This window comes from Macaca mulatta, chromosome 8 (assembly GCF_049350105.2).
Source record: "Macaca mulatta isolate MMU2019108-1 chromosome 8, T2T-MMU8v2.0, whole genome shotgun sequence".
Classification (NCBI taxonomy): Eukaryota; Metazoa; Chordata; class Mammalia; order Primates; family Cercopithecidae; genus Macaca; species Macaca mulatta.
In genome coordinates, this window is record NC_133413.1 from 2,168,699 (window position 1) to 2,189,840 (window position 21,142).

General features: G+C 47.9%; 1 protein-coding gene across 1 annotated transcript in view; it reads left to right on the forward strand.

Annotated features, from left to right (window-relative positions):
• The window catches only part of DLGAP2 (DLG associated protein 2), a 196,421-nt gene that overhangs the window by 104,374 nt on the left and 70,905 nt on the right, over positions 1-21,142 (forward strand). The window lies entirely within an intron of this gene.

Sequence of the window (21,142 nt, forward strand, 5' to 3'; positions counted from 1 at the left end):
TGTGTGTGTGATCAGCCCGTGGTGCCTTCTTGCTTGCAGGGGCCTCTCTCCCTCACAAGCAGTCAGTCATGCTGCCTGCTGCATCCCAGACCTCGGCCACAACGGCTGCATTGAAGCCCTCAGCCTATGGTTGTTGAATATGTGAATGAGGGAGTGAGTGAATGGATACGTTCTTAATGCCCCAGCATCATTCACAGTGCATATTCGATATTAATATTTGTTGAATGGCCCAATATGACAAGAGGAGTAAAAGTGTTCTAGTAGAAAGTGTAAGCTAATGTTGATATTTCTAATTAATGATATTCTAGTAGAAAGTGTGAGACAGTGTTGCTGTTTCCAATTAATGGTGTGCTCTGACTAATCAGTGTCATTGAAACGGGGTCTTCCTTTAAAAATGCTGACATGCTTTATGGCCTGCGGCTTCAAAGTTGGGCATTATTAAGAATCTCCAGCTTTCACAGTGAAAGGCCCGTGCCACACGGGGAGTTCACAGTGAAAGGCCACACGGGGAATTCACAGTGAAAGGCCACACGGGGAATTTACTGACTCATGCAGCTGCGTTGTCCAGAGCTGGCCAGGGCTGGAGGCCCGAGTCCATGGGGCCAGGCCAGGCCACCCCAGCACCAGGTCTCAGGCCTGCCCACCTGCTTTGGCTTCATTCACACCGTCCCAGGCAATGATGAGATGGCACCAGCTACTCCAGGCTGACCCTCTACCAGCCCAGAGACCACCAGGGCAGGAAGGAAGCCCCCTCCTCCCCAGGAGTGACGTCAGTTCATTCATTCATTCATTTATTCATTCATTCATTCATTCATTTATTCATTGCACAAGTGTCCCTTGAGCTCCTCCGTGTGTCAGGAGCTGCTCTAGATGCTCCACAATGCCGTGAGCGTGGCAGGCAGTGACCTCCGCCCTCGTGCTTCCCACCCTGTCACCGAGGAGGACAAGTAATAAGCAGTCAGCATGACAGGTGACCAGTAATAAAAAGTGAAGTGTGTAGCATCTTAAAGGTGTCGAGTGCCACGAGGGAGAAATCAACAGAGTGAGGGGGTCTGTAAGGGTGGGAGGCTGTGTCTCAGTTCTGTAGAGGCTGGTTAGGGCGGAGGCTGGGTCTCAGTTCTGCAGAGGCTGGTTAGGGCGGAGGCTGTGTCTCAGTTCTGCAGAGGCTGGTTAGAGAGGAGGCTGCGTCTCAGTTCTGCAGAGGCTGGTTAGGGCGAAGGCTGGGTCTGAGTTCTGCAGAGACTGGTTAGAGTGGAGGCTGGGTCTCAGTTCTGCAGAGGCTGGTTAGGGTGGAGGCTGGGTCTCAGTTCTGCAGAGGCTGGTTAGGGCGGAGGCTGTGTCTCAGTTCTGCAGAGGCTGGTTAGGGCGGAGGCTGTGTCTCAGTTCTGCAGAGGCTGGTTAGGGCGGAGGCTGTGTCTCAGTTCTGCAGAGGCTGGTTAGAGATGAGGCTGGGTCTCAGTTCTGCAGAGGCTGGTTAGGGCGGAGGCTGGGTCTGAGTTCTGCAGAGGCTGGTTAGAGTGGAGGCTGGGTCTCAGTTCTGCAGAGGCTGGTTAGGGTGGAGGCTGGGTCTCAGTTCTGCAGAGCTGGTTAGAGTGGAGGCTGGGTCTCAGTTCTGCAGAGGCTGGTTAGGGCGGAGGCTGGGTCTCAGTTCTGCAGAGGCTGGTTAGGGCGGAGGCTGGGTCTCAGTTCTGCAGAGGCTGGTTAGAGAGGCGGCTGCGTCTCAGTTCTGCAGAGGCTGGTTAGAGTGGAGGCTGGGTCTCCGTTCTGCAGAGGCTGGTTAGGGTGGAGGCTGGGTCTCAGCTCTGCAGAGGCTGGTTAGAGAGGAGGCTGGGTCTCTGTTCTGCAGAGGCTGGTTAGAGAGGAGGCTGCGTCTCAGTTCTGCAGAGGCTGGTTAGAGTGGAAGCTGGGTCTCAGTTCTGTAGAGGCTGGTTAGGGCAGAGGCTGGTCTCAGTTCTGCAGAGCCTGGTTAGAGAGGAGGCTGGGTCTCAGTTCTGCGGAGGCTGGTTAGAGTGGAGGCTGGGTCTCAGTTCTGCAGAGGCTGGTTAGAGTGGAGGCTGGGTCTCAGTTCTGCGGAGCCTGGTTAGGGTGGAGGCTGGGTCTCAGTTCTGCGGAGGCTGGTTAGAGTGGAGGCTGGGTCTCAGTTCTGCGGAGGCTGGTTAGGGTGGAGGCTGGGTCTCAGTTCTGCAGAGGCTGGTTAGGGTGGAGGCTGGGTCTCAGTTCTGCGGAGCCTGGTTAGGGTGGAGGCTGGGTCTCAGTTCTGCGGAGGCTGGTTAGAGTGGAGGCTGGGTCTCAGTTCTGCAGAGGCTGGTTAGAGTGGAGGCTGGGTCTCAGTTCTGCGGAGCCTGGTTAGAGTGGAGGCTGGGTCTCAGTTCTGCAGAGGCTGGTTAGAGTGGAGGCTGGGTCTCTGTTCTGCAGAGGCTGGTTAGAGTGGAGGCTGGGTCTCAGTTCTGCGGAGGCTGGTTAGAGTAGAGGCTGGGTCTCAGTTCTGCGGAGGCTGGTTAGGGTGGAGGCTGGGTCTCAGTTCTGCGGAGGCTGGTTAGGGTGGAGGCTGGGTCTCAGTTCTGCAGAGGCTGGTTAGAGAGGAGGCTGGGTCTCAGTTCTGCGGAGCCTGGTTAGAGTGGAGGCTGGGTCTCAGTTCTGCGGAGGCTGGTTAGAGTGGAGGCTGGGTCTCAGTTCTGCGGAGGCTGGTTAGAGTGGAGGCTGGGTCTCAGTTCTGCAGAGGCTGGTTAGGGTGGAGGCTGGGTCTCAGTTCTGCAGAGGCTGGTTAGGGTGGAGGCTGGGTCCCAGTTCTGTAGAGCCTGGTTAGGGTGGAGGCTGGGTCTCAGTTCTGCAGAGGCTGGTTAGAGAGGAGGCTGCGTCTCAGTTCCGTAGAGGCTGGTTAGAGTGGAGGCTGGGTCTCAGTTCTGCAGAGGCTGGTTAGAGTGGAGGCTGGGTCTCAGTTCCGTAGAGGCTGGTTAGGGTGGAGGCTGGGTCTCAGTTCTGCGGAGCCTGGTTAGGGTGGAGGCTGGGTCTCAGTTCCGTAGAGGCTGGTTAGAGTGGAGGCTGGGTCTCAGTTCTGCAGAGGCTGGTTAGAGAGGAGGCTGGGTCTCAGTTCCGTAGAGGCTGGTTACGGCGGAGGCTGGTTCTCAGTTCTGCAGAGGCTGGTTAGAGTGGAGGCTGGGTCTCCGTTCTGCAGAGGCTGGTTAGAGTGGAGGCTGCATCTCAGTTCTGCAGAACTTGGTTAGGGCAGAGGTTGCGTCTCAGTTCTGCAGAGCTTGGTTGTGATGGGAGGTTGGGTTTCAGTTCCACAGAAGTTGATTAGGTTGGGAGGTGGGGTCTTAGTTCTGCACAAGTTGGTCAGGGTGAGAGGCAGGGCCTTCCTTCTGTTAGGTTGTGCAGACAAGGCAATGGCGTCGTTCTCAGGCATTGCTTTGCTCATGTGTGGTCAAACCTCTTCACACTAGCACGAGAGCAGAGACTTTGCCCCCGGTGTCTCCTCCACACTGTGACGGGCCCAGGATCCAGTTCACAGTAGCTGGAACAGTCAGTATTTCCGTCTTGGGGCTTATTTGCCTATGGAACTGGGGCTGAGGAGGGATCTGCAGGCTTCTAAACCTGACTACATCGTCCTCCCCACACATCCTCCTGGCAGGAGACGGCTGTTCCATATTTGACCCCTTAATATTTGGTGAGATTCCATGCAAATTATTAAACTCAAGTTGCCTTCACGCGAGGTGTTTTCTGAGTCCTGCAGCTCCTCCTGCCACCTCCCCACACACCCCAGCCACCGTCTGCACCTCTCCTCAAGTCAGGCAAGCTGCAGCCACACATTCCCATTCTGATGCCCAAGACACAGCTGGGACAGGACATGTACTTAAAGACACTTAAGTGAACAGCTCCAAAGATGAAGGACCCTTCTTCATTTTGTGAACACTGCAGACCCTGTTCACATACGGCCGGTATTGACATGGATTCAGAAATCATTTTCCTGGAAACGTTGCTGGGTAACTGGGGGAGCAGGGACCTTGCTGCAAATGCACTGGAGTTTGCTGAAAATATAAATATGAATCTTGTCTCCCAGCACCAGGGAGAGATGCTTCGCTGGGGTGTTCATTATGATTCGCAGATGAAATGGACAGAAATTCAGATTCTCTAAACAGCACCTCAGCGGGGCACCCTGTCCCTCCATCCAAATAGATCCATACTTCTCAAAGTATGGCCTGGCCCATAGACCACCAGGAATGGAATCACCTAGAATGTTTATTTAAAATGAGGATTTGGGGCTGACCCCACCCTTCTAAATTTCATCTCTGGGAATGCAATCCAGGAATCAACATCACACAAAATCCAGGAATCAACATTACACACAGACAAGAAGACCGTGATCCAGGAATCTATATATTACATACTAGCCTGCAGGAGACTGTGATCCAGGAATCTATATTACATACTAGCCTGCAGGAGACTGTGATCCAGGAATCTATATTACATACTAGCATGCAGGAGACTGTGATCCAGGAATCAATGTCACACACAGACAGGAAGAAGACCATGATCCAGGAATCTGTTACATACTAGCAGGCAGGAGACTGTGATCCAGGAATCTTCATTACATGCAAGCACACAGGAGACTGTGATCCAGGAATCTATGTTACATGCAAGCACACAGGAGACTGTGATCCAGAAATCTATATTGCATACTAGCACGCAGGAGACTGTGATCCAGGAATCTACATTACAGGTAAACACGTAGGACACTGTGATCCAGGAATCTTTATTACATGCAAGCACACAGGAGACTGTGATCCAGGAATCTTCATTACATGCAAGCACACAGGAGACCGTGATCCAGGAATCTATATTGCATACTAGCACGCAGGAGACTGTGATCCAGGAATCTACATCACATACAACCACGCAGGAGACCGTGATCCAGGAACCTACATTATATGCAAGCACGCAGGAAACTGTGATCCAGGAATCTTTATTACATGCAAGCACGCAGGAGACTGTGATGCAGGAATCTACATCACATACAACCACGCAGGAGACTGTGATCCAGGGACCTACATTACATACAAGCAGGCAGGAGACTGATCCAGGAATTTACATCACATACAACCACGCAGGAGACCGTGATCCAGGGACCTACATTACATACAAGCAGGCAGGAGACTGTGATCCAGGAATCTACATCACATACAAGCACACAGGAGACTGATCCAGGAATTTACATCACATACAAGCACACAGGAGACTGATCCAGGAATTTACATCACATACAAGCACACAGGAGGCTGTGATCCACACTGGGATTTCAAAACCATCCAATGAATGTTTGCTTGTTGCTCCAACACCAGCCTTTAAATGTAAACTGATGACAGTCAAAACTATTTATAAAGAAAAAAACAATGTACTTGTTTAAAAGAAAACTCAAACATAAATGGCTGAGATGTAAGTAATAATGAAGATGCCACAGGCAGAATCACAGCTTCTCTGTGAGAGGCCGGGGGTTAGAGTCGCTGTGCTTAGCATCTGCCAGGAGCTGCTGCAGAAAAGGTCCGGCGTTTGGCATCACGTGTGGAGCGGCTGTGATGTAACAGGATAAAGATAGTGCCGTCGCTTTGTTGTTAGAAGCAACAGTTCCAGAAGCCAGGCAAGGCGCACCACCCTACAGCCAGCCTCGGTGTCATCGGCTTACCTGACTTCATCGGCCCCTGATGATGCAGGTCAGACACGATCATTGCTTCCATTGTCAAAAGAGGAAACTGTGGGCAAACAGCATCCGTGACTTACCCAGGTTCACATGGTGAGGACGGACAGAACCGAACGCAAGCCCCAGACCCAGACCTCCTGACCTCCACTCCTGTGTTCTGGACACAGCCCCCTGCCACTCAGGGCAGGTTCATGCAGTGAGGATGACAGAACCAAACGCAAGCCCCAGACCCAGACCTCCTGGCCTCCACTCCTGTGTTCTGGACACAGCCCCCTGCCACTCAGGGCAGGTTCATGCAGTGAGGATGACAGAACCAAACGCAAGCCCCAGACCCAGACCTCCTGGCCTCCACTCCTGTGTTCTGGACACAGCCCCCTGCTGCTCAGGGGAGTGGACCGATTTCAGCCAAAGATGGTTACATACTTGTTTTGCACTTCCGTCACCACTCAGGTGAATACAGCAGGGCTCTCAGAGCGCGTGCCTTGAGATGCTTGAGAAGCAAAGCAGTCTCCGTATTCCCCTGACGTTTTCTGTTCATGACTTGAAGGCAGCAGATGATCACAAGAATCTCTCGTGAATGTGAGAATCCGGGGCTCTAGTGAGAGCGGCCTCTACTTAGCCATGAGCTTTAGAAACATGCTACATTCTTGTGGGCCTAAGTGCCTCTTCAGGATGAAATCTTTTCAATTAGCGGCCTAAGGCTTTTATGCCCTGCTCCTTTCGACAGTCGTCCCCTTCAGCAAACCTGTGTCTCTGCTGATGTTATGTTCCCTGTTATAAGGGAGAAAACAGACCACAGCCTTTGCTAACTGCCCAAGCCCACAGCATCCATGAAGGGCTGAGAACCGAAGCCTGCAGCTCCCCACTCTGGAAGTAAATTGTTGACTCGTTTCCGTGTTTGTCTGAATTATTAGTTTATCATATAGTTGTAATAATCCATGGCAAATGTTTACAATATGCCACAAAAGCAACACATGCCAAATTTGGAATCGGAAGGCCTTCAGGCTCAAATCGCAGCTCCAGCTTGTGCTGTGGAGCCTGTCCCCTGTAAGTGAAGACTTTCTCCTCTTGTTAAAGCAAGGTGAATTATACCTTCTGCAGAGAATCACAACCAGCACCAAATGAGAGGTGAAGAATGAAAGTATTTGTGGAAAATGAATTACTGTTAACTCTGCTGCCTCAGAGCTCCCTCACTGTCCTCCCTTGAAGCCCGAGAGAGAAGACGAACTGAAGGTACCAGTGGTTTGTTTGTGAAAGTTTGTTTCAAGTCTACATTCTGAGCATACAGTTCGTTTCAAGTTACAGATGAGGCAAAGCTAAATAGAGTGCTCTTCGTATCTTGTTTTCATCCTTTATTGAGATACGATTTAAGTGCCATACAATTCATCCACTTGAAGTACAATTCAGTGGTCCTTAGTTTATTTATGGAGTTGTGCGAACATCACTGCAATCCATTTTAGAACATTCACTTCACACCGAAAAGAAATCCTGTACCGTCACTCCCCGCTTCCCCTAACTCCTCCAACCCCTGGCAACCGCTAATCTGCATTCTCCCTGTCATAGCCATGGAACCCCACAATATTGGAGCTTTGTGTCTGGCTTCTAGCATAATGTTTTCTTTTTTTTTTTTTTTTTGACGCGGAGTCTTGCTCTGTGCCCCAGGCTGGAGTGCAGTGGCGCGATCTCGGCTCACTGCAAGCTCCGCTCCCCCGGGTTCACGCCATTCTCCTGCCTCAGCCTCCCGAGTAGCTGGGACTACAGGCGCCCGCCACCTCGCCCGGCTAATTTTCTTGTATTTTTAGTAGAGACGGGGTTTCACCATGTTAGCCAGGATGGTCTCGATCTCCTGACCTCATGATCCGCCCGTCTCGGCCTCCCAAAGTGCTGGGATTACAGGCTTGAGCCACCGCGCCCGGCCATAGCATAATGTTTTCAAGGTTGATACGCATTGCAGCATGTGTCAGAACTGCAATTATTTTTATGATGGAACCATATTCCATTGTACGGATAGACCACAGTTTATTTACCCGTCCATCATGGATGTATACTCAGGTTGTTTCCTTTCGGGGGCTATTGTGAATAACTCTGCTATGATCATTATTCTTTTTGTTTTCTGAGATGAAGTCTCACTCTGTTGCCCAGGCTGGAGTACAGTGGCACTATCTCAGCTCGCTACAACGTCCGCCTCCTGAGCTCAAGCAATCCTCCCTTCTCAGTGCCCCCAAGTAGCTGGGACTACAGATGCACACCACCACACCCAGCTAAGTTTTTGTATTTTTGGTAGAGATGGGGTTTCACCATGTTGCCCAGGCTGGTCTCAAACTCCTAAGCTCAAGGGATCCACCTGCCTCAGCCTCCCAAAGTGCTGGGATTGCAAGTGTGAGCCACCGCACCCAGCCTCTTGTATGAGTTTTTATGTGGACACATGTTTTCATTTCTCCTGGGCATATACCAAGGAATGGAGTTGCTGGGTCCTTGATAACTCGATGTTCAACCTTTTGAGGAACTCCCAGACTGTTTTTCAAAGTGGCTATATTACATATAATATTAAATAACATAAATGAGTTGCATATGTAACATTATTGTATTATATGTTTTCATATACATGTTGATATGAAAATTCTCCCTCATTTTTAAAAATCTGATTTGTGTTCTTTAATCTCTAAAGATTTATAGAGACACGATTTTGTAGCAAGAGCAGATTTTTCATCTGTCTTAAAATTTGTATGTTCGTCAGTATGCATATACTGACACCCACATCCTGGAGGACGAATGAATGGAGGATTTCCATAATGCTCATCACATATTTTCTGATGTGTAAGTCACTCTCCTTTCTCAGAGGGAATCTAATTTATTCTCCTTAGCACAATATTGCTCTCTTTTCTTAGAAATACATTTCACAGTGGAAATATAAAGCAATTTGAGAAAAATAAGATTTTTAGATTGACATCGAGCATCTGTAAATATATCCTTTAGAAAATTGACTTCAACTGAAATTTCTACACTGCACAGCCAGCTCCATGAGGACAAGGGCCATGCCTTCATAAACGATGCCCAGGAAGTATTTGATAGATGAGTAACTCATTTTCTAAGTTAACATATATTAGAAGAATATTTTAACAGCAGCAGCGAATGCCCGTTTTCGAGAACCTGTTCTGCCCTGGTTCGGACAGATGTAGGTCTCCATTCTTCCGAATTCATGTCAACCCTGCGTGTTCAGTTCACTCACATTGGCCTCCTCTGTATTCTTTTTGGAAAAACAAATCATAGAGAAAGATTAGCAAATTGAATTTTTAAAAAATAAGCCTCAAAAATGTTGAATGCCAAAGGATTAAATTGCTACCTTCCATTCTAGTTCCATCAACCATTCCCAGTACAAATATCAACGATAAGGCCAGGCTTTGCAATGTGTGACCTGACAGGTCTGACTCGTCAGTGTTTTCCATGAAAATGGGCCTCGGGGGGCCTTCGGCAGAGCCAGGTGGGGGAGGCTGGTTCACTGCAAGTGTATGCCCTGGCTTCAGCCGTGGCTGAGTCCTTGTAGCCTAGGGGACATGGTGGGTCATCACATACTCTCATGGGGTCCTTCGCAAACCCCACCAGTACTTCAGCAGATGGAGAAATCAACTCTTCATAGGCAAGAAAAAAAAATGGATGGCACAGAGCTGGGGTCTCCTGAGTATTTGCAGTCGGGCAAGAGAGCAGCTGGGGGGCCTCTGCAGCCAGAGGGGGAATCTCCCCTCAGAACTGCCTCAGTGAACACGGAATCACCAGCCACGTTGGCAGAGACCTCAGTCAGTGCTGCTGGTACCACAGGCAGGACGAGGGGTGCCGAGGTTGGAATGTGACCACAGACACCCGGCAGACTGGAGGTGGCCGCTGCCGCAGCTGCCATCAACAGCTTGGACCCCACTTTGTGTTGCCAGCATCACCTCCAGGTGTGGAGAAAACACGTCTTACCAGAGGACCTTGTGCCCACAAGAGCTCTGGGGAGTCTGGAAAGGAGACCCCCCAGGCAGAGGCCCCCGGTGGTGCAGCCTCTGCCTCTACAGTGCTGGGCTACCCAAACCAACCACCAAAGCAGCAGAACTGATATGCAGGTTGGCCGAACCAAGGACAGACAGATGCTCACCCTGGTGACACGATTTTTTTTAATGTAATAAGGAGTTCTGGCTCTGGGATAGTAGCTTATATTGAACAAACGCTCACACAGAAGACAGCCATGAACTGTGGAACCCACATACACATGCACACACATGCACACGCATGCCCACACACACACGCACACACGCACATGCACACACATGCACATGCACACACATGCCCTCCTGTTTGAAAGCAGAGTTGGGCAGGAAGTGGAGACTATTCACATTTTAAAGGAAAGGCACCACACTCACTCAGGGCTGTCCACGGTCCCGTGAGCTCCCTCTGACCCCCCTCGCTACCCACCGCGGGAGGGCAGTAGGAGCTGGAGCAGACAGCCGCAGTCTCCTTGGATGTGTCTGTTACAGGATGGGATTTGGGGCTGCCAGAAGAGGTGGGGGTCAGCACAGAAGGGGTGGAGCCACAGAGGGGAACCCCAAAGTCTATTAACACTTGGGGACCACTCAAAGAGTTTAGTGTCCAGCTGCTGACCACCGATGGTGAAGACCAGGCTGGAGGCTGAAGCCCACCAAGTGCATGGGCCGGGTAGACCATCTGCAGCCTCCCCAGGCCCGCCCCAGCAACACACGAGCCAAACACCCAAAGCTCAGAAGGACTGGCCACAACCAAAACCAGCACACGCCGGAGGAGGGAGCAGGTGCCAGGGTCTCCTCCAGTCGTGTCCTTTATGCCAAAAAGAGGCCAAAGTTGTAGCAACGTGGAACCCACATGCGAGGAAAAACCTGAAGTGCTCAAAACAAAGCCTGAGAAGACCTCAATGTTAGAATTCACCAGAAAGATCTTTAAAGCAGCCATTGTAAGGTCTTATGAATGATATAAAAATGTTAGAATTCCCTGGAAAGATCTTTAAAGCAGCCATTGTAAGGTCTTACAAATGATATAAAAATGGCTATTACAAGATTAAAGATCTTAAAGGAAAAGAAGGTCTTAATGCATGACTAGATGGAGAAATGAAAGCCATGAGAAAGAACCAGATTGAATTTTCAAAAACAGAAAACCACAATGTCTGAAATGAAAAGTGTATGGGATGGGTTTAAGAGTGGATTGAGAGAGCAGGATAAAAGCTTAGTAATTTGAAAATAAACCAGTAGATATTGTCAAATATGAAGAAAGTAGAGGTGAGATATTAAAAAAAAAAGAACAGAGCCTCAGTAATATGTGTAAGAAGAAGTGAAGGACACACATATAATTAGAGGACCAGGGAGAAAAGTGGGAGAATTTGGCAAAAGTTTTTGAAGAAACAATGGCCAAATATTTTACAAATTTGGTTTAAAAGAATCCATAGACCCAAAATGCTGAGTGAACGCTAAAAAGATAAATAGAAAAACATCATACCTAGCCACAAAATAGTTAAACTGTGGCAAACCAGAGAGAGATAAATCTACAAAACAACTGAGGAAGGGGTCAAATCTGAACACACAGGAATAATTAGAAAATTATGACTGACTTATTGTCAGAAGCAATGGGAGCCAAAAGACAGTGGAATCATGTCTTTAAAGTGATCAAAAATGTCTATCGATTCAGAATACTATACCCAGCAAAAGTACCTTTTAAAAAATGAGAGCAAAAAAATACTTTTCAAATAAATAAAAGCTAAGGAATGTATTTTTAAATTAAATCCATGTCTCCACATGTGGCCACTATCTTTTTTTATCTTTCATTAGTTTCAGGGGTACAGGCTCAGATTTGTTATTTAGGTAAACTCATGTCATGTGGGTTTGGTGTACAGATTATTTCATCATCCAGGTAATAAGTGTTGTACCTCATAGGTATTTTTTCTGATTGTCTTCCTCTTCCTGCCCTCCAGGAGGCCCCAGTGTGTTGTTCTCCTCTCTGTGTCCATGTATTCTCATCATTTAGCTCCCACTTATAAGGGAGAACATGGAGTATTTGGTTTTTTGTTCCTGTGTTGGTTTGCTAAAGATAATGACCTCCAGCTCCATCCATGTTGCTGCAAAGAACATGATCTCATTCTTTTTTCTGGCTGCATAGTATTCCATGGTGTATATGTACCACATTTCCTTTATCCAGTCTACCACTGATGGGCATTTAGGTTGATTCCATGTTTTTGCTATAGTGAATAGTGCTGCAATGAATGTGCATGTGTCTTAATGGTAGAATGAGTTCTGTTCCTTTGGGTGTATACACAATAATGGGATTGCTGGGTCAAATGGTAGTTCTATTTTTAGTTCTTTGAGGATTTACCACTCTGCATTCCACAATGGTTGAACTAATGTATGCTCCCACCAGCAGTGTATGAGCATTCTCTTTTCTTCACAGCCTCACAGCATCTGTTTTTCCACTTTTTAGTAATAGCCATCCTGACAGGTGTGAGATGCTATCTTAGTAGGGTTTTGATTTGCATTTCTTTAATGGTTTGTGATGTTGAGCATTTTTTCATGTGCTTGTTGGTCACATGTATGTCTTCATTTGAAAAGTGTCTGTTCATGTTCTTTGCCCACTTTGTTTTTTGCTGGCAAATTTGTTTAAGTTCCTTATAGATGCTGGATATTAGACCTTTGTTGGATGCATAGTTTGCAAATATTTTCTCCCATTTTGTAGGTTTTCTGTTTACTCTGTCAATGGTTTCTTTTGTTGTGCAGAAGCTCTTAAGTTTAATTCACTCCCATTATCTACCTTAATGGACAGCACACCTCTAGAGCAACACTCAAATACTAATGCTATGCTGTACAGCCAATAAGAGCTAAAGCTCAATATTAAAAATATTTGATTAACCCAAAAGAAAGCAAAAAGAAATCAGAGGAACAAATATATGAATAGGACATATGGAAAACAACAGTAAAACGGTAGACTTCAACCCAGTCATTATAATAAGTGTATTAAAGTAAGTGGAATAAGTAAGTAAAAGGCTACAATTCTAACCCTGGAGAAAAAATGTCAGCATTAAGGGTGCAACATTTAACTCCCTCCCTAAGATGAGATAAAACATAAGGATGCCAACTCTCAGCTCTTCTACTTAGCATTCTAATGGAGGTCCTCGCCAGACACAGAGGCAAACCAGAGAAGAAAAGGCACAAAGTTTAAAAGGAAGAAGCTCCTTCCATGTTTATAGTCCAGGTGTATTCTTAGATCACATGATTGTTTACATAGAAAACCTAAGAAAACTACAAATCAAATCCTGGAACAGATGATGCCATTCGTCAAGGCTAGGACGTGAATGAAATGGGTAGAAATCCATTGCATTTCTGTAGACCCGTGATGAATAATTGGAAAATGCGATTAGTTTTAAACATCTCAACAGCACTGTAGAATTGCGGTGCTCTAAGAGAGACCATCTGAATAAATCGAGAGCTAGACTGTGATGCATTGGAAGTCTCAGTGATGTGAAGATGTGAAATCTCCCTAGACTGAGATATGGATTCAGTGTGACCTCAGGAGAATCAACGTGATTCAAGCAACCTCAATTTTTAGAGAAACTGACAAGAAGGTTCTAAAATGTGTGAAAATGCGAAGAACCTAGAAGTGTCAAAACACCCTCGATAAAAAAGACCACAGTTGGAGGACTCACAATCTGATTTCAAGACTTGTGTTACATCTTGGGACAGTGTGATATGCATGTAAGAATAGAAAAGGGTCTCTCAACCTCAGCACTGTTGATATTTGGGGCCAGACAATTCTGTCTCACTGGGGGCTCTCTGTGCACCTTCAGCACTCTTGATATTTGGGGCCAGACAATTCTCTCTTGTTGGGGGCTTTCTCTGCACCGTAGGAACTTTTGGCGGCATCTCCGGCCTCTGTCCAGCAGACACAAGTAGCACCCTCCTCTAAGTTGTAGCAAACCCAAAATATCTCCAGACACCACCAGATGTCCCTTGAGGGCATAATCGCCCCAGATTAAGAACTACTCAAATAGACAAAATAGATCCATGTGACAGAATAGAGACTCTAGCCATCAAAATCTTTAAATTCTGTTCATTAAAAGGCACAATTAAGAAAATGGAAAGGCAAGCCATAGAATAAGGGAAATATCTAGCTGACAAAGGGCTTGAATGCGGAATATATAAAGAACTCCTACAAAACAAGAACATAAAGACAACCCCACAAAAATGGGCATAAAGCCAAAAGTTTACTTTGCAAAAGAAGGCACACAAATGTCCAATAAGAATTAGTCATCCAGTAGGTGAAAGTTAAAACTTTAATGGGATAGCACTTCAGTTTCATTAGAATGGCCTAAATTAAAAAGATGACAATACAAAATGTCCATGAGGACATGGGGTGGAGGCCACAGATAGTCAACATCTGTCAAAACTCACTGATTCCTACCTGTGCCTTTCACTGTCTATCAGTTTTCTCTCAATTAATAAAATTTAATGAGTATTTATTTTTCTGTTTCATTTCTATGTAAGAAAGAAAAATAATTTTCTTTTGGGTAAGTTTACCTTGTCCTTTTCCCAAAATAAAAAATAAACAGTTGAAATGTTCAGACCAGTTCTTTCTGAGACATCTACCAAATGCCAACATCTGGAGTCACAATACAGGTCTCTCAAAGACAAATTAAACAAACATAGTATGTGTTAATATTAACTAAGTGCTTACTATGTGTTATACTTGTATTACATGCTACATTCTTGCCTAATATTCACAGAACTCCATGAGTTATGTCCTGTGACTACCGTCCTCATTGTATGTTGCTTAGATTAAGAGATTTGTCCAAATGACACTGTTGGCAAATGGCTGAGCCAGGATCTGAACGTGGGCTGTCAGGTATCAACACGCGTGCTCCCTGTGCATGCACACTGCCATCTGCACGCCATGTTACTTCCGACCTGTACAGCACATTTCACGGCCGAGCACACCGTTGGTCTCAGCCTAGCATTTCCCGCAGACAGGAAAAATGATCCCAGTCCAGCCTCTTTGAGTGTCTTTCCCATGGTGTCTTATTTTCACCTTCTAAAAATAAATGTTCATGTTGTCTCATCCTCCCACCCAAGAAAACTCACAGCCTTTCTCAAACTGCCTGTCCGCGCTGCTCTTTCCTGACGAATCGTCCAGAAGTTCCACTCATGCTTGCATTTTCTTCCTTTCACGTTTGCAATCTCGTTTCTGCACCCAGATCCGCTGCAACCGTCTTCCAGGTTCCTCCATCCGACAGTCTTCCCCATCTCATTCCACTTGGTTTCTCAGCATCTGATCCAGGCCGGACTCCTCCTGCCCCACGGGTGCCCAGGAGCCTCCCCCGCCCCACGACCCTCTCACTCTCCTCCTGGACTGCCTTCGTGGCCCCGCCTCACCCAGGAGGCCTCCTCCACGATTCTGCGGCATGACCCTCACAGCCCGACGCCTTCCACACTTCGCATCTGAAGCGCTCGGAGGTTCACAGCCCTGACCGTCTCATTGGCTCTGTTCTTTCACAGACTTCTTGGAACTGCCTTAGAATCCGCAGGTCCAGATCAAACTCAGGCCCAGCCTCCAAAACCTGCTTTTCTTCCTAGCATAGATCTTGCCTTTGTTGGGAAGTCTACGTGCCTTGGAATCATCTCAGCTCTAACACATTCCTCGTTCCTGTGGGCTCAGTGTCCCTAAAATCCAAGCCCTCTGGTGTCTCATGCGAAACCACCCCCGCTCAGGTCTGTGTGAGCCTCTCGGGGTCTGTGTCCAGGGCACCACTTCCTGCATTCAGGCTCCTCGTCCTCCAAGCCCCAGGCACAGGGACCTTCCTGAGCTCCCAGCCCACAAGTCCCTGATCAAGAACTTGCAGTACTTTTCTTTTGCCTGTGACATAAACATCAAGCTCTTTGGGGTGTCCCTCAGTTTCCCCCTCTGCTTCCACAAACTTCTCTCCCAGAACGCCTTTCCCCGCTTACCCTCTGCTCTCCAGACAAACAGTGCTCGCTCCCCGCCTCCAAGCCGGCGCACGCTCTAGATTTCCTTTTAGCATTTTGCATTAAAAATATCTATGTTCCAGCCTTTGTCCCCAACACACTGTCAACAAGCGCTACTCTTGCTATCTTGTGGAAGGCCTTTTCTGCACTTCCAAGCACCCAGACTTATGTGGCAGGTGCACCTTACTGAGATGCCTTCTCCTTGTGTTCTGTTTGGGAAGCCTTTGGTGGCACATCCTTGCAAACCTGCCCAGCCCCGGTTATAGCAAAGGATGGGTATAGCCAAGTGGACGAGAGCTGGAGGAGGTTGTCCTGGCTGGTTCGGGGTCAGCTGCAGTGGGACCAGGGCAGAGGAGAGCCAGAGGAAGTTGTCCACACTGGGTCAGGGTCAGCTGCAGTGGGACCAGGGCAGAGGAGAGCCAGAGGAGGTTATCCACACTGGTTTGGGGTCAGCCCCGTTAGGACCCGGGCCAGCATCATGCATCAGAGCATGCTGGCTCTCACAGCTGGCCCTGAGTCAGCCACTGCAGCCCCACCTGCCACGGGCTCTGGGAAGAGCAGTCGTCAGCATGGAGAAGGCCGGACTCTGCTCAGAAGCCGCTGAGCAGGTGCTCCATGGACTCACCAGCTGGAGCGGGGTCCCACCTCGGAGGCTCCGTCAGCACCAGGAGGGCGTCCAAGCAAGGGTGTGGCGCTTCCGAGCCTCTGCAGTCAAGAGCCCAGAGATGGGTTGTCGGGGTAACTGTGGGGCAGCCCAGATGTGGGCACCAACAGTGAGAGGCAAATGTGGTTTTCCCCAAAAATGTGCAGTTAGGGAACAAGCATGCCTTCATCTCCTGCAAGGGCACAGAAAGCTCAAGAACGCTTTTTACCCTGAATGTGGAAATAATCAGGAAAGAAGCCATTTTCTGAAATCCAGTCATGCACTGTGATATTATTTAAAATGTGTACTGAAAGATGTTCTAAGAATTTCCCTTTTGCAGGTAGAATACTACACACACGTGCACACACAGCACACACACGCGTGTGCACACGAATGTCTGTTTCACTAGCGCTGTTTAGCATGCTCCATTTTCCGTTGAATGCAGTGAAAGAAACACTTCTTACATTTGGGAGCTTCTCCTGTCAGATCCCATTTATAGAAATGAGAAGATGCTCTCTGTATTTCAAATGAACGCATTTAGTATGGAAAAAAAAAATCTTAAATGTCTCCTTAGCACAACCTGCATAGAATCCTTACTGCTTTCCAAGGTAACAAAGGAGATGGTTTACGCTGTGTATTTTCAAGCATGTTTAGATGGATCTAAACAGCTGGGGTCAGAGGCCCTTTCAAGGGTACCTTTGTTATGTACGTTTTTTCTCATAGTGACCTAAGTCACAGAGGAGGTTTTGAGCCAGGATTCAGCAAGCAGCTCTGGAACCATTCGCACGTGGCGAGAACAAGGTTGAACACCAGGAATCCTGCGGTTCTCTCGGGATTGTGGATTCATCTGCACGGCTTGTCCTCTCGCCTGTGTGTGGATGACAAGCTAAGGGGAGCGACATCTGAAAGGCACAACTAGAACAAAAACATTTCTGTGTTATTCTAGAAAACTTTTCACTATTTTAAAAAAAAATTTCTGAGCTACTAAGTGTATACAGCAAAATATGTTTCTGTTTCTGGCACCTGGGATGCCGTAGGAATTTTACCACTTGGAGAGATAACCAAAGGGGCTGAAAGTCAACTTCAAAATGCCCCGGGATGTCCGAGGGGGATTTTCAGGAGGAAGCACCAGGCGGGTTTTGTGGAGCAAGCAGTGCTGGGGGCGTCACCGTGTGTCACGTGGCAGGGCCGCCAGAGGGTGCATCCCCCCATCTCGATCGGCACCCCTGGTCCTAGTTCTTGAGTTTTGATCTGTGACTGTGAGGAACCTAGCCTTCTGGGACGCTATATGATAAAATGCTAAGCCATTATAATATTTTTTAAAAAGCCTCTTAAGCCAAATGAGGCTGAGGTTTTGTTTGTTATTTTTTAACTTTTTAAAATGTCTGTGTCAGAGGATGGGATCTTTTGGGCTCCGTAGTCCTGTGACTCAGCAGCTGTGACCTTGAGATTTTAGGGCATGAATTCCAGAGTCAAAATGCCTGGACTCAGAGGGGAGCGCTGCCCCCACCCCGCCCAAGCCTGAGTGCTTTAACTGGCACCAGTGCGTGGTGACCTGGCACCAGTGTGACCAGTGTGTGTGACCTGGCACCAGTGTGACCAGTGTGTGTGACCTGCCTGAGTGCTTGACCTGGCACCAGTGCGTGGTGACCTGGCACCAGTGTGACCAGTGCGTGGTGACCTGACACCAGTGCGCGTCTGATGCTGCATTCATAGGAGGAGGGTTGGGAAGAGGCCTGGTTTATAGGACTAATGTAAAAATTAACTGTGTTAGGACAATGCAAAACACTTATTAGCATCTCTGGCGTAATTGTGCCTAGAAAAGGTTAGCTACTGTGAGTCCATGTTTTAAAAAAAAATTATTAGCTGTCTTCAGTGGCAACATTTACATGTCACACCCCATTTTGAAATAAAGAGAATCATTGAGAGAATACGTATTTGAAACATAGACTCACAAAGCACGTTGATCCACCTGTGAGGGCCGTCCAGCAGCCACCACTAGGATGATGAGCCATGGCTCGAAGTGATCCCTTCATTCGCGTACCACGCGCTGTTTAGACAGCAGATCCAGAGGGTGAGAATCCTTCTTTTAGGTTTTCTCAGTCTAGAAGGCAGCCTCAATTTGAGAATGTTAAAATGCAAAATGGTGGTATTAATCAGAAGGGATGGCTGTTGTATTGGAAGAAAATTGGTAATTGGTAGAAAGTGCTGAGTAGTAGAAATGCAGGTTACGAAACCAGCAATCTCAAGGAAGCACAGAAGGAGAGCAGACTTGCAGGAGGTTTATGTTTCTGCAAAAACAAAGGTGAATCAAGTTAAGAGCCTCAGTCAGGGCTCTTGGCATCCACCTGAGGCCACACAGCTTGGGCTCCACAGCTCAGGGCTCCGTCCCCTGCACATGACCCTGTGTTAAACACGCACAGGCACGTGGACACATTCAAAGGAAGCCAGCGGTGGTCTCTTGCAGAATGAGTCCACGCATCCATCAACCTGAGCCTCAAACTTGCGACCATATCTCAGAATACTGTTGACATATTGCCACTCTGTGGAACCTGTGCACTCAGGGTGGTGACAGCCAAGGTCAGGGGTCCGTGTTTGTTCACCTTGTGTTCACTGGCAGGTGACCTGGGGGATCCACAGAGGAGGGGAGGGGACAGGGCCCCTGCTGGTGCAGGTGCAGGTCCCCACATCTGCAGCAGAGCTGCCCATCCCACTGCCCAGGTGCAGCGGGAGTCGGCGGGCGTCGACGTGAAGACCATGTGCTTCATACATAGTGAATTTAGAATTGGCTCAAAACTAATTTTCTCCCTTTGCTTTCTCTCTCTCTCTCTCTCTTCCTTCCTTTCTTCCTTCCTTCTCTCTCTCTCTCTCTCTCTCTCTCTCTCTCTCTCTCTCCCTCCTTTTTTTGGTCTAAGTCAGGGAGGGGAAGATAGGTAGGAGCTGGAATATGTTATACATTTTCTCTTAAAGCAAAAATATTTAGCAGAAAGAATGACTTTAAATCTATAATGAATAAGCTTCACTTAATAAGAATTCATGGAGTCCAGTTTTTTTCTCTGATATTCCATTTTTAAAGACTGAAGTAAATCAGAGAAAAACTGCACCAAGTGTTTAATTTGAAAAGCAAGTGCGTGCTTTAATGCCCAGCTCTGGAGTCAGAATCATCCACCTAACATCTGGATACATTTTTATGTACCTGCTTGTGCACTGATATTTAATGTTCCTATTATGATCCAAAAGAGGCAAGAAGAATAATTAATCATTTCGGTCCACATTTCTACAGCTTTTGATAAAATGAAATGAATTTTGCTGCATTGTGGTAAGATTGTCAATAAAACTGGAAAGTGGTCCAGTTAGACAGAAATGTAAGCTAAGCCAGACCTTCGATCTACCAAACACTCACAAGGTTCTTCCACGCTTTTAACATTTCACAAAATGGCAAGAAGGAAGACCAGAGAACGCTGATTTATTTTAAGGGAGTTTGGAAGGAAATGACCATTATGATAATAAAATGGATTTCACTCAGCCTACTCCTATTATATTTGCCGATATTGCATAACCTGGACAGCTTTGCATAAGTTAAAACTGAAAGCGAGCCTTGTATTTTTTCTGTTACTTTTTAAATACGTAAAGTTGCCAGAGAGCTAATAATTTTTATGAAACTCTCAGTTTTTTGGCGTAAATTCAGGAGCTGAGTTTGCTATTATGCTGTAGGAGTTACTAGTGCTTTCAGCACTTTTCTAAAAAAAAAAATGTGGAATGATCTTAATTTCACTGCCTGGCCATAAAATCTCAGGTTTCAAAGGCAATTTTGTAAATAGCCTCCCCTATTACTTCTGATGAAATTCACAATCGTAAATGTGAATCTCAGAATATTTGCATAAGGCAAAGCTACCCATCAAAAGACACAGACATTCCGCTGGAAATGTGATGCTGGCCTCTCGGTGGGTTGGACGATTGTTCCCATCTGTGCCCTGCGGTGGGTGTCAGCCTCTTGGTGGGTCGGACGATTGTTCCCATCTCTGCCCTGCGGTGGGTGCCAGCCTCTCGGTGTGGGTTGGATGGTCATTCCTATCTCTCCCCTGCGGTGGGTGTCAGCCTCTCTGTGGGTCGGACGGTCGTTCCCATCTCTGCCCTGCGGTGGGTGTCAGCCTCTCGGTGTGGGTTACATGGTCGTTCCCATCTCTCCCCTGCGGTGGGTGTCAGCCTCTCGGTGTGGGTTACATGGTCGTTCCCATCTCTCCCCTGCGGTGGGTGTCAGCCTCTCGGTGTGGGTTACATGGTCGTTCCCATCTCTCCCCTGCGGTGGGTGTCAGCCTCTCGGTGTGGGTTACATGGTCGTTCCCATCTCTCCCCTGCGGTGGGTGTCAGCCTCTCGGTGTGGGTTGGATGGTCGTTCCCATCTCTCCCCTGCGGTGGGTGCCAGCCTCTCGGTGTGGGTTACATGGTCGTTCCCATCTCTCCCCTGCGGTGGGTGTCAGCCTCTCGGTGTGGGTTGGACGGGCGTTCCCATCTCTGCCCTGTGGTGGGTGTCAGCCTCTCGGTGTGGGTTGGACAGTCGTTCCCATCTCTCCCCAACGGTGGGTGTCAGCCTCTCAGTGTGGGTCGGATGGTCGTTCCCATCTCTGCCCTGCGGTGGGTGTCAGCCTCGCGGTGTGGGTTGGATGGTCGTTCCCATCTCTCCCCAACGGTGGGTATCAGCCTCTCGGTGTGGGTTACATGGTCATTCCCATCTCTGCCCTGCAGTGGGTGTCAGCCTCTCGGTGTGGGTTGGACGGGCGTTCCCATCTCTGCCCT